The sequence below is a fragment of the Lissotriton helveticus genome, chromosome 11, assembly GCF_964261635.1.
Source record: "Lissotriton helveticus chromosome 11, aLisHel1.1, whole genome shotgun sequence".
In the NCBI taxonomy this organism is placed as follows: domain Eukaryota; kingdom Metazoa; phylum Chordata; class Amphibia; order Caudata; family Salamandridae; genus Lissotriton; species Lissotriton helveticus.
In genome coordinates this window covers 1,129,472,024-1,129,484,175 of record NC_136072.1, presented here as the reverse complement: position 1 = coordinate 1,129,484,175, position 12,152 = coordinate 1,129,472,024, and the positions used below count along the sequence as shown (strand labels likewise).

The window sequence follows — 12,152 nt, the reverse complement described above, 5'->3', positions numbered from 1 at the left end:
CGCAAAGTTCATTTGCGAAGCCTAGGTCCCAGTCATGCATTAATTGATTTAGCATGTTACCAAAAATGGTATGTTCGAAGTGCGTGCTCGGTTCCCCTTTTAAGTTTGTTATTCCACAATTGTCAGAGCCACTATGTATACAGAAATGACAATTGAAGTCTCCCGCTATAAGGATACAATCAGCCTCCCCCATTCCTCTCTGTAAGATGTAAGTTAAGTCCTCTATGTGTACTTTAGCTTCTTCTTTCAAGGTGTTATTATATAAATTGATCAGAAGAAGGCTCAGCCCTTTCCCTTTAACAGAAAAACCCTGCAGGGATTTACACTTCCTGTTGTTAAACTCCTCATTTTTGATTCTCTTTACAGTCAGATTTGCCAGGTTTGAGACGTACGTACAGAGGCCTCCAGAACCCCTGCCTCGATTACCCTGAATAGACTGGGTGAAGAAGGTGCTAAAGCCCTCTATATGGGACTCCTCCTGATCCCAGCACTCCTGGAGGCATATAAAGTCAAATTTATCGGCGAAGGATAAGAATGTTTGATCCTTCGATTTCTTGGAGAGACCCGCAATGTTCCACGATGTTAAGGCCACGCTGTCTCTCCTCACTGACTGAGTTAGGTCTTTTTCCCATAAGTGAGGGCATACGCTATTAACTATACAGTGCCCTGTCGTAACTGGGGTTCCTATGTTTATATCCTCGTGGGGGGAGATATCGAGTTCCTCATTGACAACATTAGCATTGGGCACCTCCCGAGTGGCGCCCGAGGTTAGTTCGTATGAAGAAAGTGATGCCAGTAGTGGTGGTGATGCTGATGGCCAATGGGGGGCGAGGTTAGTATTTATCAGAGTTGGGCTGGAGAAACTGGGAGAGTGTGTTTTATTACACGAGTTAAGATCCCTCTCTAGAGTTGGAGAGATAGAGAAGGTTCTATGATCCTGTTTTTCCCCGATCGGATACCCTAGTGGTCAGTCTACCATATCTAGACAGTCGTATCTATTTCTTGTTGGCAAACCCCTCCAGCCTTCCCAATTAGACTGTTCCCTTCTAGGAGGCCAGGACCGAACTTCCCAGTCTCTTGTCCTGTTCCTATTACTGTTCCAGTGGCCCACTTGGGTCCAAGTCCAGTCAGGACCCTCTTCCCAACTTGGTGGTTCTCCGTGATCAAAGGTGTTTGATGGTGGGTAAAAAAAGGAGAGACGGTGGGCATCAATCCCTCCCTTTTTTGCCAGAGTTGGCCAGGAACAAATATAATCAAACGCGGCAGGATCGTCACAGTTGATTATAACACAGTCACCCTGTAAGCTTTTTCTTAATTCACCAACCCACGCAACTCTTCGTACCGAGGAAATACTGCCGAAGTTCGGTGGTTGGAAGGGTCTATTTATACTCAGCCACTGCAGTACCTTATTTCTAAGGGACCAGGAAGGTTCATCTATGTTTTCTGACAACTCTGGGACCCCAGTAAGGATGACAGTATATGGCGTTGCCTCGGGTGGGAGGTGTGTCGGACGTCTGGGCCTCGCTCCTTTCTTGCCATCGCCCATTGGCTGCGGAACCAGCCCTTTGAGAGGTATAAGTGGTGTAGCTTTCAATTTAACTGACTGAGTTGGACCCTGTGAAGATCCAGGAGTAGCCTGAGAGGTTTCTTGTGTTGTATTGGACTTTACCTGCCCAGATCCTAAGCTGACTTGGGTAGTGTCTTTTAATGTTTTCCGCTCTGGTTGCGCGTTTGCGACTTTTGCGACTTATATTGGATTAGCTTGGGTGTCAGGTTGGGCTGGTTGCGCTGGTGTACTGATGACTTTAGATTTAACCCCCCCTGCATTGAATGAGCCCAATGTTTTCTGAGTGAAAGGTGGTGTATTAAGCTTCGCTAGTTGTTTTTCAATGTTCATTAGGCTTCGTTCTACTGGCTGTAAATAACATTTAAGTAGCTCCCCCACGCTGTTTAGTAGTTGGATGTTGGAAGCACAGGTGTTACATGTGCCCACAGCCACCCCCATGATGTTTGAGTTCTCGGGCATTCCTGATGTATTAATCAAAGGGGTATTGCTAGTGTTTGGGGGACACAGGATGGACTGGTTTGAGGCCAGTGTATGAGTATTAGGGGAAGACATGTTTTTTTTTTGAGTAAGTCTTGTTTTTCTTCGCCCGTTTCGCTATGGCGCCCTCTCTCCTCCCCGTGTCATTTTTACCCGGGGGTTCAGCATGGGTTTGAAGTTTTTGTAAATCTGGAGTTTTTTCTAGATCATCCGTTGTATCCGAGTCGAGGGACAGCTGGGTAGCAGAGAGATCCACTGTATTAGGGACAGTGTGGATCACAGCTGTAGTTTCAGGTGGCAACAACAGGGGGGTGTTTGGACCTGACTGGGCCGGGGTCAGGGCGGTTAGTTTTTGTAATAAAAAGATCTATTGGGCCTGTTATCTGTGCGGCGCTCTGCGCCGTTTTACTTCTGGACCCTCTATTCATGGCTAAGCACACAGATGAAGACAAATGGAGGTATGCTGTCACAAGATAACAGGATAGGTAAAATGTCACTCTATCGAGCAGCAGAGAGAGATCTTGGGTGGAAAGACAAATAACATGGCCCAGTCCAGTCTTACCGGTCTATAACGGGCTAAAACGGGCTCGCCCTTTGCCCGGGCTTCGCTCGGCGTCCCGCGAGATGGGTCTGGTGACGTTTTTAAGCACCTCCTGGCGCTTGCAGGTGACGCGGAACACCGCAAGGGCTTCTGGGTGGTGTAGTCTACCCCTCACCGGTCTCCTCTCGGCGGCCCCGCTCTGGATGAAAAAAAGAGCGGCCAGGCAGCGGGAGACAGGCGGGTGGGTCCGCGATGGTCAAAGAGGGGCAGCAGAAAGATCGTGGTCAGAGAAGACTGCAGGCAGCAACAAGGGCGAGAGAAGTTCCCCCTCTCGATGGGGCTGGTGACGTTTTTAAGCGCCTCCTGGCGCTTGCAGGTGACGCGGAACACCGCAAGGGCTTCTGGGTGGTGTAGTCCGTCCCTCACCGGTCTCCTCTCGGCGGCCCCGCTCTGGATGAAAAAAAGAGCGGCCAGGCAGCGGGAGACAGGCGGGCGGGTCCGCGATGGTCACAGAGGGGCAGCAGAAAGATCGTGGTCAGAGAAGACAGCAGGCAGCAACAAGGGCGAGAAAAGTTCAAACAATTTACATTTCTTTAAATATCTGATGTCTTGAGTATGAGCGCATCTTCTAGTCAAAAAGTTTAAAAAATAAGTTAAATGCTGCTCAGTAGGACTGTTGGGAAGGGGTGGTTTTAGACACTCAGTGTGTACAGAGAAGAAACTTGACACTGAACTGTAGGAGATAGGTGTTTTTAGACCCTACTGGAATGTGTAAAATAGGAAATGAACCTTCCATTACAAGATCTGTGTTCACGCAGACTAGAGGTCAAGAGAGTGCAGTCTTATGTTAGATAACTTGCCCCACTGTGGGCGGTAGGGAGGGGTTCTCATATTAAAACGGTGTTCTGTGCTCCCATTGAAGAAAAACAGAATAATTGTTGGTCAGTAACCTTTTGAATAGTATTGTGCTCCTTCTTAAACATCTGTATGTATTTACTCTTAGGGTGGAATCGACTATATAGCCAGACTTTGTGTTAAATGTCATTGCTAGATAATGCTACAGCAGGTAGTCAATATTTTTCATTTAATCACATTGCATTTATAATTTGATTTTCGTTCCTGGTCAAGTCATTCCTACTGCACAATTTATCACTGCATACCAAATGATGTAAGTGGCCCTCTGTCTATGTAGCATCTAGGGGCAGGAAAGAATGCAATGTTGAAACAACGTATTCACAAAGGGCGGTCAACGTAAAACTTGGAACTGTGTATTGCCTTTACCAGATAAAATAAAAAGGTAGGGAAAGTGGCGACTTTATGGACGAGATGAGCTTCTATTGACCCTTTCTATACATGTAGATGACAAGGATAATGGTTTGTGTGTGTTTTAAAAACGGACACCTGCCAAAGTGTGGTAGAGCTGGTACTGGAGGTGCAGGAAATGGTTGTTATTGGGTTAGAGAAGAAAGGCATGGCTCTCTTCAAAGGGAACCATGTTCCAACATGTGTGGGGGAGCAGGCAGATCTCAGCTCCAGACTACATTGCACTGTTTTCCAGGCGTTTGCCAATGCTTATTTTGAGGCTTCAAGTAGTTGGCGTTTTGGAATGTCTGGATGTGGTACCTTGCCAAGGTGTTGCTAACCTCTGGTCTTTCTTTTCCCTAATTTGCTCAGAATCCCTCAGGAGGACCGAGTATTCCTGAGAACAAATTATTTTCTCCCCAAAGTGGTTAGTATTTCTCTGTAAGTGTTTTTTGCTGCCAGGGTTCTTTCCGACCACACATCCTTTGTGAGCGGAAGCCAAATTTCATATTCAATCTCCCAGGAGGGCTGTTAAGTGCAGAGGGGATCGGAATTCCGCTTTCCTCTACATCATAACTGTTTGTGGCTTTTGAGTGTCCCTTTAAAGCCGATCATTTGTGCCGGGCATACTTCCCTGTTCCTTTGTCTCTGGTTCTAAATGTTATTGTCATGCAATGTTACTTCTATCTTCAGCCACGTGGTCCATTGGTTAATGCCCTTGAGTAGCAGCTATAGGTTCTCGTGATCAGCTGTACATTATATGTGCCTTACTAAGTTTGTGCATAAGAACAGATCAGTCTCTGTAAAGCACTATAATATTCATTTTTCTCTGTCTGTAAAGGGTAAAACCTCAAAATGGCAGCGTTCTAAACTTTGGAAAGTGTTCTTGGCTTCATTATTGCCTTAGTAGCTCTCAGGGTTCGTAAACCCGTCCAGTTGTCATTGCCTTAACATCTCTTCACTCGACCAAGCCAGACAATTTTCGACAGTACTGATCACAATAACTGTTAAATTAGGATGTGTTTGAAAAAAAGAATGGTATTATTGTTTTGCCTTTTTTTATCTGTTAAGCCAATAAAGATCGCAAAGAGGTACTTTCCCCCTTGAGTTTGGAGAACAGTTTTTCAGCAATGCACTGCCTCTGTGTGCTGCTATCACTATGTTGTGTGCCGTCACTGTTCTGTTGCCTTCACTTTGTGAAAGGTCACCCTGAAGGCGTTTGCTTGTTTCTTGGCGGCGCTCATTCTTGTTGCCTTGGTGTAGATCTTGTTATGTTGCATTCAACTATGGAAGGTGTAGTATCTTTGAATGACTGTGGAGATTACCCTCCCTAGGATCAACTCCTGTACTTTGACAGTGTTTCAGAATTGGTTCTTGGTGCAGTAATGTCATGGGCTCCAGTAAGGTTATTGTATATTTCCCAAGTCTGCTGTGCCTTACTCTGCATTTCATGCTTTCACTGTGATCAAACTGTCATATGCGGTTCTGTCACTTTGCCTTTAATCTGTATTTTTTCCCTCATGTTTGTGCTGGACATTCTGATGGCTAATAGCTTGGTCTCGTTTGTGCGTTCTTTCACTGGTGTTCCACCTGGCACCGAAGTAGAAAGGAACAGCTGGGGCCAGTTTAAGAGACCAGTCTTCATAGTACTGCAGAAATGAAGGTGATTGGTTACAGTGCCAAAGGAAAGTTGTACAGCATTACATTTTAGGACATACGATGAGATGATTTGAGTGTGAACTGATCAGCAGGTTCAACCAGCCTTCTAGACTGGAGAGAATAGGTTTGAATACATTGGACCCAGATAGCCCATAACCTGAAGTAAAACCAAGTTGCCACTGAAGACCGATTTGCTCACCCCCAGACAAATCTTTGGCCTTCAAATATACTCTTGCCTATAGTGATCGCCAGGCAATCTTCCAGACCACAGAGGAGGATACACGTTTCCTCTTTGTTTATCCTGAATCAACTGGGCTGCTCAATTTTGAAGTTTCTGAGCTCTTGAAGTTCTCTTCAGGTAGCACTAGCAAGTGCAAGATGATATGATAACCCCAAAATGACAACATCCAAAAATTATAGCGGAAAAGGTTAGCAAATACTCACAGTAAATGGCTAGAATGCTTCATAAATTGAGATTATTTGGCCTTCAAAGATTCCTGCCTCCTCAGACTCTGCCCGGAGCGTGATGGGCCATCATCATCCCGTTTAATATACAAGAAAAATTAATGCTGGCAATTTTATGAATTGTTCAAGTTAATACATGTAGTAAACTGCCAGCACAAACTGAACAACATAGGCATTCCTACCAAATGTATAAGAAATATATTGTACAATAGTGAACACTACAAAAATCTGCAAATATTATTTACACAGTCCTCAACACTCCTAAAATGTTTCATTTTTTTTCTCCAACCGTCCCTAACATTGCTGCTGTTCCTAAGATGTTGCCACTCTCCTTAAGATGCTGCTGATGGTTTAGGAATTGTCCCCTACATTGTCACCCTACTTTAAACGTTGTAGATGGTTTATGGGTTGTCCCGCAACTTTAATGCATGTTTTAAGTGCATTCCCAGTTTGCAGCATCCCTGTTTACTGCATTTATGAAGGTTCTGTAGTTCCCCATTGTACTCCACCCCAGTACACTTCCCGCAAACTCTTAAATCCCAATGCCCTCTTAGTTCTCTCACTTCCACTACCAGCCATTTTTTCACAATTCCAATATCCTCCCAGTTTGACAATCCTAGCAAGCTGCTAGTTTACACAATGCCAGTACACTGCCAGTCCCAGTTTGACAGTCCTTGTAAACTACCAGCTTGCACAGTTCCAACTTCATTCCCTGGTTGTGGATCCGATTTCGATTTCAGTACATAAGACCATGCTTTAAGCCTGATTTATAAGCAGTTCTTGGGGCTGACTATGGAACAGGTTTGTGCCTGGCGAGCTGCTGTTGAGTAGATGATTCCATCTCTTCTTTTAGCTCACAGAGGCGGTCTTTTCCTCATTGTGTCATTTTGCCGCATCCTCAGGCTCCATGCGGCAAGAGGAACTCCTGCTTTGAACAATGGCAGTAATCCTCCGGTGTGGGGGGATCTATTTACAAATCCCCCTGTAGCACAGGACAATGTCCACAAACTGTGTGAGGCTCATCAAAAGCATCATTACATGTAATTGTGGGTTTCAACCTACCTGAGACAAATTAAGCTAAATATAGTAACATGTATGACACAAAGTGTCCACAGATATTCTGTTGATGCCTATAAATCACAATTCAAACCAAATGTAGCAAAATGTGCAATCTTAAGCTTCAGTCCAGTATCTTTTAACATTGTCCCCTATGGTACGTATCCTTTCGTTATGTTTTTCTCCTGCATTCTTTGTTCTCCACTGACATTATCTATTTCACAGGGGTTTTGTGCTCTTGGTAATTCTGATCCATTATTTTAGATTGTCATTCTTTTTCAGTCCTTTATTACTGCCTTCCGCACAGTAACGATCTGAGAGTCTCTTGTTTTTGGCCGCTTACAAGTTGAACATTGATGATTACTGGTCTTTAAAAAATAGAAGTCTCCTAAGGATTTAGCACTTTTTCATTGATTGCGTAGCTATGAGTATGGAATGTCGAGTTACAGTCGTTACAATTGTACCTAGACTTCAAAATTCCTTAAAAAGAGAGTATCATATAGGTCATTTTTGCAGCACTTTGCGACACCTTAAGATCACTACACAGTGCAGAAGGACTTCTGAATGATCCATCATGCGGATGTGATATTGGTGTCATTCAAGAACATCTGCTTGTTCATGTGATGTTTTCAACTGCATATGGTGGACGTTACGTTCAGCTCAGCCTGCACATTGAAAAAAATAGCAGAATTCCCATAATCCTTTGCTGAGAGCCTAAAACGTTATGCAAGTAGGGGGGTGGTATTTATGTAGCTTCAGTTCAATGGTATATAATATATTGTATTGAGAACGTAGTCTATGGGCCTGGCTCTTATTGCTACTCAACAAAGAAGAAAAATCTGTATACAGGTGTAGACTTCCCAGACTCACCACTGGAAATGAGTGAGTTATACAAAATAAGGAAGTTTTCGCAATTGTAAGTCTTTCTTTTTCAGCTGACTAGTACAAATCTGAAGAGAAATATTTTTTGCTTGGAAGTAAGTAATTAAGATTAATGTACAGTGGTACAGTGGGGCACAAACCTTTCTAGCAAGGCGCCCAGTATCATTTATTTGTTTCTTTCCTACTAAGTCCCCTGTTAAACCTTGTTTACATTGCTATCCTGCTTTTTAAAGTATATAGGCCCATTTCGCCCATGCTCTTTTCAATTAAGTATTTACATTTTTAAACTGAAAGCACGGATTTGGAGAAAGTGCCAATGGGGTGTATTTTGAAAGTCTACTAAGTTTCTATTTTGATAGTCTGCTAAATGCCTGTTTCTTATCCGTGTTTACTATCGAGGACATGTGGAGAATCGTCTTCTGTTAGTGCCTCCTCTTGCATTCTGCGGGGTCTCCAAGTCTTTCTCTATGGGTGCGGCACATTGAAAGGTGTTCATCCTGGCTGTAAGGGTAGTAGATGCAGTAGCTCTTGTAAACTGTAGTCAAAATGTGGCTGCCTGGAGCCCGGTGAGGTGCTGGTTGTGGGGCGTGTGACTGCCGGTGCCATTTTGTGCCCAAATCACAGATCTTGGGAAGAGTTGTTGCTATTTGTGCTTGTCCTCAAACTATGCATTGATTCACTACAGGATCACTTAGGGAGTCTTTATACAGCAAGAAGGCATGGCTTTCACAAATGGGGACTATGAAGTTATGGCATGCAGTCTAGCATCTAGTACTGTTATTGATGGCGCGGATCTGTTGTAGGTGCTCAGCTGCCTGGAGACCAAAGGCATTAGTCGCAGTCTTCAGCTGTAAGAGTAAGCTAAAGAGGAAATACTGAGATTCTAGAAATACAAAATATGTGTTTACCAATGTTTTGGTGACCATGGTGTCCTGGGAACTGAGCTGCGGGCAGATGTCTGCTTTCAGCCCACGACTTCCCTTCATGCTCGACAAGAATGCAGGGGTACAGCGCCAGAACCGGTTCCCATGATGTCTGACCTGTGCATGCTTGTAGGGAAATACTGTAGAGTCGAATTAGCAGGCTAGCCCTGGGCTCCCCTCCCTCTCCTCCTCTTGAGAAAAGGAGCCGGAATGACTGCTTTTAAGAATTCATATTTTAACGCTGAGCTGGCAAACCTTGGACTGCCTGGAGTGGCCGCAGCAGCTTTCTGGCTGCCTGAGGAGTTATTTATATGTTGTTTTTTATCTGTAGCTGTTTTTAATCACGCAGAGAATCCAAGATTGAAAAGATAAAGGCTATTATGCAGTGGCTTGCTATAAAACCAGTTGATTGAATGTTTTTATTTGCTTCAGTAGCGTGATGAGAGAACAGGCCGAGTATAGGACGAGTATTTCTTTCTGCGCCTGCTGACACTAAGAATTTGCACCAGTGTTTGAGTGTGAAAGCTCCGGCAGTCCTCGAAAAATCATTAAAATGTTACTAGACCTGCAGGTCCACCAAGTTGAATAATCTACTCGAATTAACTATAGTTTACTTGCCTGTAAACCGGTCTCAAATTGTGTGATCCTAGACAAATACTTTCTTTTATGGAGCTGGCTTTTTCTTCATTGTCACATGAGAGCACGTTCAAATATGCGAGTTCAGCATTTCTGCTGGTAAAAAAAACCCTCTTCTTTTTATTTAATACATTAAATATTTCCTCCATGTATAGTACAAATCTGGTGCACATATAGGGTACACATTGCTCCTGACTTACCTCTTAGTTCTCTAATAGCATTGTCATCTGGGCGGGGAAGGAATATTTCTCAGTTCATGGTTAAAAACTCACTTTTAATAAATATATTGCTAAATCATGATGAGCTAGTGCACTGTCTTTGACTGACAGCACATTTTTCATTGAAATGACCATAGACTTTCCCACTAACATGCATTTTCAGCAAATCTATTTATCATATCCACATCACCAAGTGAAGTGTTCTGATTAATTTTCATCCTATAAAAATCTTTTTTGCATCACAGAGTTACAAACGTGCTTTCATAACTACTGAAATCTATTGTAAAATGTTTGTGCAGTTAACTTATTAGCTATTTAAATGTTGGAAAAAACGCTTGACATCTTATAGCCTTTCATTTCACATGTTTTGCACAGCATGACTGTCAGACTGTTCACTTTACAAAATCCTCTAACTTAGCAGTCCAAGAAATGAAAGCAAACGTAGACCAACTGACTTTTGACCTCTCTGAATGCAGAGCAAATGTGACAAGATAAAATCATCTTCATTGCTCATTCACTTTGTGAGTGAGCAGAACACCTATTATTTGTCAGCTATAGAATGGTCCAGCAGGCTCTGAAAATAGCTCGCCTTGATGCAATCCAGCTCGCCAAAGCGAGTGGGCATGTAGATTTCTCGAGGCCTTCTCCTGCTATAGCATTTTGATTTTCTGAGGTTGTCCTCTTGTTGCCTGGAAAACATGCAAAACTGTGTTTTTAGCACATGGTATGGGATTTCCCAATTTCCACTGCATCTTGGAGAGGTATAGTACAATCACCACTGGATGATCCATTTTGATGCAGCTAAGATCTCCATATTCAGCCTTTGTGGACTTTCCACAAACAAAAAAAATTATCATTGAGTTTATAGATCTCACCATGGTGTTACAAGGAGACAAATAGTATGGACTTGGAAGACACCAGGCGGCAACATGGAGAACTAATGTGCTGGAATAGGCCTTGACAGAGTTGAATCCTACATATGGAAGTAAAAGAAAGGGTGGGGAAACCATACATAGTGAGGACAATGGATGAAAAAGTACAGGTAACTTTCGATAATGAGGAGTTGGAAACACAGCTTGACCACCCAGCAACCTCTGCTCCACCACCTCCTACTCACACACATCCTATGCATACATGGAACCAGATCAGGAAGACTGACATTCTTACAGCGCTCATAAAGCATAAACCGGCTTCCACTCTGCGTCAGAGCCTCTACCACTCTTCTTGAATCCTGCAAGAAGCTGATGACCTGACTTTTCAATTAGCCAGCATACCATAGTCTAGTCTTAAACCCCGCAGATTAAAAGTGTTTTGTATGATAGGATAAAACCAGAAATAATTTTAATATTTCACGTCAGGGATTTTGAATTTAGAGGGAGAGAGAGGGCCATTTCAGCTAATTGCACCCAAAATTATCAAGTGAGTTGAGCAAGTAATATCTAAGATTCTTTCCGATAAGATAAGCCAGGTATTGTATGATTGATGGTATGAGATCCTTAACCCATAAGCCTACACATTGAACCTGGGGCCACCTCTGCCCTGCCAGCAGGATCTCAGGACTTCAGGAAAGTGGTGTTGGAGAACCAAAGTTGTTAGTCTGGTACGTGCTTGCATCTGGCGGTCATTTTACAGGATTTTATTGTAATATGCACCTTGACCCTCCACCTTTGTTACTCTTTCAGTGCTGTGCTGGTTGAACCATGCAGCTGCATGCTGGATATAAGGCACACCTTGTTTTGGATAGTTTGGAGGCTCATTGGTCAGGAAACGAGGTAGCAAATGGAGAGAGAGAGTTAGCGTAGTCTGTTCTAGAGCGAACATCTGATTGGACCAAGGACGTTATGATCGAAAGAAATATATAGCGTAGGGTGCATGAACAGGAGGTGGTGATTTATCTTCACCAACTGCTTCATGTGATCAAGTATATAGTGTAGGTTTCAAGTGACAGGACCTGGTGGAGGCTAAAGATATAAGGAGTCATTCAGTTGAAAAGTAGCAGCAGCTAATAGTTGGATGGCTAAATGTAGCCTTTATGTCTTCTGCCTTTCATGGCAAGTTTGTTTTGGGCCATGCAATCTTGAATGAGACTAGGGGCCCAAATCCCAAAATGGGTTTGTCGTGTTGTTGGAGTTATTCTTGAGGTGTTCCTGAATTTTCTGTAGTAAGTCACTCCTGTGCCTTAAAGAAAGCTTTGCAAATTGGGCCTTCAATAACTTTTGCAGATTCTGGTGTCTCCCATGCATCGTATCTTCAAGATGGAAGGAAGAAGTTTAGCCGTTGACCCAATCCTCTTTTGTTCCCAACATGCACCCTAAATTTAAAACTGGGGGGTGCCTGAAAGAGGATATTTGCTCTGTACTCTTGAGATGTTCATAGGAGGTGGTGTGAGGAACACAATGCAATGCAAATGTATGTTTACAGTGTAA

At 43.4% G+C, this 12,152-nt stretch overlaps 1 protein-coding gene across 4 annotated transcripts in view; it reads left to right on the top strand.

Annotated features, from left to right (window-relative positions):
- Window positions 1-12,152, top strand: part of HIC2 (HIC ZBTB transcriptional repressor 2) — a 587,905-nt gene that overhangs the window by 358,071 nt on the left and 217,682 nt on the right. The gene's annotated exons all lie outside the window — the stretch shown is intronic.